Source organism: Tetrao urogallus, assembly GCF_951394365.1.
Source record: "Tetrao urogallus genome assembly, chromosome: 5".
Classification (NCBI taxonomy): Eukaryota; Metazoa; Chordata; class Aves; order Galliformes; family Phasianidae; genus Tetrao; species Tetrao urogallus.
The window spans coordinates 56,126,713-56,133,202 of record NC_136818.1 but is presented as its reverse complement, the minus strand read 5'-3'; positions in this window follow the sequence as shown (position 1 = coordinate 56,133,202).

Genomic DNA, 6,490 nt, shown 5'->3' with positions numbered 1-6,490 from the left:
ACATAAATATGGAAAAGCATACTTGAATCCCAGCGTTTGCACTGTTATGCCAGCACAAAACTGACGCACACATTTTGAGTTTGTGGCCAAGGAGCTTGTGTTTGTACTGCACACTTATCAACGAGGATATTTCTGTAAATTTTTTATTAAATGCTATTAATATTTGAAATCTATGGTTTATAGTTAGCATTATACAGTTAGCACTGTGAGACACGTGTTCTGTCACTAAACCAGGTGCTGTACAACACTTAAAGAATTTCTGAACCAAAGCTACATTAATATGAATAGAAACTGACTGTAGAATTGCTTTTGTTTTTATGCATTCCTGCTGTCTCAGCAGGATAGTGACTGGAAGGCACATCGTTTCTTTTGTCTACTAGATTTTTAGAGAAGTTTCAGCTCATTCTAGCTAATGTTCACAGTCCGGTTAACCCAATGAATGCTCATACAGTGTTGTTGCTGATGGCTTCCATTTAGTCTTTTAAAAGACTAGGTGCTTCTAAATAATAAGGTCTCATAGTTTACTACACTTCAGTACATGTGAAGTGTATTAACGGTGAAGATTGTAAATAAAATTTTTTACGTATGAAGCAATATGAAGCAAACAAAACTTGAGTCATTTTGTTAAGATTGTTCTGCCAACTGATGTGTTAATTGCATTAACCCCAGGAGCACTGTGGTCGCAGGAGTGTTCTGGCTAGGTGTTGCAACTAAACCTAACTTATGGTTTACCTTAAAAAAGAAAAAAAGAAAAAAAAAAAAGGAAAAAAATAAAGAGAAAATCTGATTAACAGAGGTCAGTGAGTGGATAGAGTACTATGCATGTGAATACACATTAATGAATGCATTTGGTATGCAGAGGCAGGATACCTGCAAGGTTGGTTTTGTATGAAAAAGCTGCACGTGAAAAAATCATGTACTAGGAGTCATCTGCCACTGGAAGCCTTTGCTTTCTGCAGTAAGTGTGTATATGTGCAAGCATGGATATTATGACACACAACAACGATGCTTTTCCCTGGAAATAAAGCACAGTATAAAAATTACCTGGCTGTAACAGTCAAAAACAACAACCAACACTTTTGCACTGTATTTACACCTTCAGTAACTTCTGACTTTATTTACCTCTCGTGTTTCCTTTGCTGATATAATACCAGGTTGAGTTAACCTTGGTAAAGTTAATCAGTAAAGAAGAAATGATAGACTTCGAATTACCACAGATGTGTTTTAAGACTCTCCTCTTAACAAAGACACAAGCACCATCATTCTATTCATGTTAATCAGGTATGCAGGTCTTTTGGGGTCAGGGTCTTGCATAATATGTGAAATGTAATCTTTCCGCGTGTATCCTGTAGATCTTATATTTTAGAGCAATGGAAGTATAGAATTCCATTTCCATGCTGCCACAACCCCCCAGCCCCCAGGGATTGTGAGCTTATTAACATGTTACTCACAGTGACCTGTAAGGCATATCTGCCTTCTCTTTGACAGCATAGGGCTTTTTTCACGTATCTTTGGTTAGGAAGCATATACACACACTTGCCTTTACCTGGTCTCTGCTCTGCCAAGAAATACTCAGCATCACGATTTTAAAGAACATTGAGCTGGAGGGGTTGTAAGATACTGTTGCTGTTTTGTTTCTGTGCTTATGAGCCCGGTACTGCTTCCTTGTGAATGTTACCACGTTTTACTTGTTGTCCATTGTAGAAGCACAGAGGTGTTCTGGAGTCATTTTAATAAATTAAACTGTTTGCTAATATGAAATTTAATAAGTATTTCTGGTGTATCTTTTTTCCTGTATTTTTTTTTATAACCTGCTAAAATAATTGTTTTGATAAATTCATCCTGTTCCAGGAACTGAAATTAAACTATGAAAAGCTTTCATTACAGTGCACATGGAAGCTTGAGACTGGGAGGAATCTTTACTGGAGTATTTACTAGATCAGAAACATTTAAAAAACTGGCTGAGGTGACATCCTGATTTCTGAGTTACTTTATATTTGATCACAAAGCAGAGCTGCCATTTAGCTGCCTTTTTCCCATATTCTGGAGAATCCTTGTGTGGTTTCCTTGTTTTTTAACAATTCTAAGAGTTCCTTTTGCCTTGCAAGAAGGGTTGGGCTATTCATAAGTCTAATTCTACTGATTCTCCCTTCATCCAGTGAGCTCAGGCTGACCTGGAGAGCAATAGGTCCCTTTCAGCATCTCTGACAGCATCTGGCAAATGTGAATCAATTGGAGTTGGGCTTTAATATAATAAAACCTACACAGATGATCATCACTTAAATCAAGGAGGAGGGATGCTGTTTCACCTTTCAAAAAAAAACTTGTAATCAAGTGATTCTTTCAGAGGCCTCTAGCAATGTTCACATGCAAGCAAAGTTCAATTAGCTGACAACTCGGGGCTGAGGTAGGAAACAGAAATTCAATTAGAGTGAATAGCTTGAATAAAACCCAATTTTTATTGGTAATGACCTTATGTGTTATTCTTTGTGTAAATGTCTTCCTATTTCTCAGTCTTCTAAAATCCCAAATGTCAGATAAAACACTTATCTCCTGTTTTTGCTTAATTCAGTTTTCTTCTAATAAAAGCTTGTCAGGCTTATTTAGAAGGATCACTTGGATTGAACTCTCTGCTTTGTTTTCTCCCATGGTACACCAAGTTTTCAGCTGCCTTGTGTTTTCAAGGTAAGATCTGCTTTGGTCTGAATTGTACTTGAAACTTTTTGTTTTAAATCTTTTACAGATTTTCATTACACTTTGCATTTGTTACATGGGCAGCATCATCACAAAGACCATAAAGCCTGAAGAGACTTTTAGACTTTGTGTCATAACCATTGACAGTAACGGAAACAAGAGCGAATTAATTAATCTGTTGTTTAATTTTTAGTTGTTTGTGTATGTATACAGTGCAAAATTTCAACAAAAAATGCATGGAATAATGGCTGTGAGTAATGTGCATAGAGAAGCACTGAAACAGGCGGCCTGGGGAAGCTGATGTATGTGGAGTCTGTGGCCACTGTCTTTGTTGTGGTGTGATGGGAGGTGAGCAGAATGGATGGATGAATGATAACCTTTGCCTTTGAGCATCCCACAGTTGTAAAATCCCCAGTGACTGGAAACTGGGCTGAAGATTTAAAGATTTTCACCATCCAGACTGTTCCTGGTGGGTTGCAATGATGAATTACAAATTAACTCTGCAATCTGTTAGCAGATTACAGTTTAACTTTGCCCCTGTTTTGGAAAAGCTAAAGCCAAGTGGCATTTCCTGATTTACCACAACTTTGACTATTGTGTTGTCTCAAGGACTTCAGGCTCCACTGACTGTACCTACCTAAAGACATAAGGTTCAATAAATGCCCCAGAATCAATGGCAGCACTATTTCTGCACTGTCCATTTTCTCTGGGAGTCTTTCCAGGACCTCAAGCAAACACTTCAGCAGCCTCTTTGCACAGGCTCTGTGCAGCGTGATGGCTGCTGTGTAATGCACTCACCATGGCCTGCTAACAGTTGTGAATTTATTTTCTACTGTGAAGTGAGGCTCTGGAAGGGGTGATGGATTGGTTTTCTTCTTTAGTTAAGCATTTCTGCATGGCTGGAAAATTTTATAGGCTTGCCTTGTGGCTACATTAATACCTGCATTAATAATATATAATAATGTATTGTGACTACGTGCTGCTTAATTCAGCTGAAGCCTAATGTTAGCAGCAGTGCTACGCATCTTCAATCAGGCATCCTCTTGTCTCTGTAGGATGGAAAAGGACAATTTTAAGTACTACCTGTCAGAAAGCTGTTAAAAACCCTTTTTCAGGGTTGATATTCCCTCTTAATTAAACGTGTTTATTACAGTTCAGCACCTTTCCCTACAAACCTTTTCCTTTGGCCATTTATAACCTCTGTTTTCTACAGCTGTTTCTTCCTATGCCACAGGTTCAGACACTTGCAATCATTCCTGAGTCCAGGTGCTTCTCATCATCCTTGCTTCATGACAGCCACTACTGTTCAGATGGGTGATGCAGGTTCCTCGTTCCAACAGGGACCCTAAAATGTAAGAGAAGTTCCTCTAAAATACACTTGTTATTGGGATTAATAAATATTTTCATCTGTTTTTTTTTTTTTCTCTTATCAGCAAATCCTCTCTTCTTAAAAGTCGATGCGTTAAAAGGCATCTGCATTTTTGTATGTGGTTCCTTATTTTGGTCAGGCATTTGTGAGAGTATTTGATTGCATCGTTTACTGGGTTTGTTCAGTTTGGGGCTTTGAAAGTGAAGGTAGAGCTAGCTTTTTTGAGAAAATGTTTTCCATGAAAGCTTTCAACAAAGCAATCTCAATTGAGATGCTTAAGATGTTTCATTCAAGTGCCTTGACTCATTAAGTAACACTTTTCTGATTAATTGTTATGTATTATTTTTGAGAATGATCAGAATGACTATACAAGATGGATCTTAATGCTCTGCTGTTCTCAGAGAAATGCATTCTATACAAAGAAGCTGTTTTTGAGGAAGCCATGTCAGTGGGTTTGTTTCTTGAGCAATATTTTTGAAACTTACTGAAGAATGAGAATGAATTCTGGCTCTAAGTTTTCTTTTCCACGCTCTGTGAATTAGGTTCTGCCATAATTGGAAGGGTAACGTGCCATTGTAAAACCAACATTTTCAGAACTGTCTAATTCAAGGAAATAGACATTTTCAATTTTTCATTCTAATTTGAAACAAAGACTCTGGTGAGGAGGCAGTAGTCACAGTGGAACAAGAATTGCCTTGTTTACCAACATTGTTTTGAGCTCATGTTTCCTAAGTCATTTTGTCCTGATCTCTCCCTCCCTGCTGACCCTAAACACAAGCCCTGCTTTCATTCTTTCTTCAACAACTGCTTATTCTGTCCCTTTTAACCAAAATAGAAGAATCTGGGAGAACTCTTTCACGTATTAGGAGAATTATATCTCTCTGGTAATTGTTAGCCTAAGTTGTAGTTTAAGGAAATCTGAAGCAGGGAAGCATTGAAATATTAAAGCTGCTATTTGTGATTATAATCCAGAAATTTAGGAGAGAGAATGAAGCACGGAAGGTAGTTTGTGGTTTTTTGTCTTATAATTGGTTTATACAAAGTTATCTCATTGTGCATATAGAATGCAGTAAAAATGAAAAATGTTGGAACCCGTGAAACGTGTACTTCATTTTCTGAACTAAATAGATTAAGTATGAATAGGTTATTAATAATTCAAAGCAAAATGCCTGATAAGGAATTGGAGCAGCTTGTCTATAATTTTCAATCATTAAAAAAATCAGTCTGAGCGAGGCTGTCTGAAGCTCCCTTATCTCAAATTAAAGCCTTGCTTCTTCATTTATTAAGGAGTCAGATCTAAATGATGCAGCAGGCTTGAGACATTGCTACTGCAATATCCTCATGGCCTGCTGTAAACTCAGGATAATCTGGAAATTGGCTTTGGTACAGCAAGTCCTGAGTATGTGGGACCTCCTGGTGACAGCTGCGTACCTGGCACCACAGCTGAGAAGCTTTGGGGTGTGATTTCATAGGATCAAAGGGTTGGGGGGGGATGCACAAGGATCTTAGAGTACAGTTCATCTCTCCACACAGGACCACCCAAAATTCAAACCAGATTTTTGGGACAGTTAAGTTTGTTTGCTTGTTTAAGTTGCCTAAGAAAGCATTTTTTTCCTATTGTTTGCTGCTTTTTGCATTCAGGCTGTAAGGTAAGAATTAAGAGGTAAGAATTGTCTCTCAGATGTGTCTGGGCTACAATAAAATGAAATTAAAACCACACTTTTCAAAGGAGTTGTGCAGCTACTGCTTCTGCCCATAGGTAGAAAAATTCCCTCTGTCTGGAAAACAAGGAGTTAAGGACCTTAACACCTCTCCACCCCAGCATTTTTATCTTTCCTTTAGTTTAGGGGGGGATTTTGGCACTCAGGTAGTAAACAAACAGGGATGAGGGCAGCTCCATCCTCAGAATGTCCAGCAGATGGTGGTGGAGCTTCATCAACAGCTACGCTTCCGGGGGAGGGCCTGGACACCACCGCTGCCATACCTCAGCCCTCAAGCTCTCTGTTAGAAACAAAACATAATTTCCTTGGCAGCCAGATGCAGTATTTGCATGGAAAAATGTGGAAAACATAGTTTGGAGCTGATTTCATCTGTCGCTGTGATAATTTTTATAATAGCAGAAGGCGTTCTGTCTTTGGCATCTGACACTAACAAGTTCTTGAAGTGGTGTTCACGGTGCTTCAGGAGAGAATTAGCATTAGGAGGGAGCTCTTTGCTCCCCATCCACCTGCAATCTTCCAACAGGCTTTTTGAAGAAACAAAGCCATCACTCGAGGTCCAGGCCTGAGCATACATCACTGGGAAATATCCCAGATCTGATTTCTGGGATGTAGACTCTCATCCCATATAGCTGCAGGCAGAACTGGACCTTCTGCAAGTAGTTGGAAGGGAGAAGAACTGTCCTTGGGGTGTTCAGGACAGCCTGGC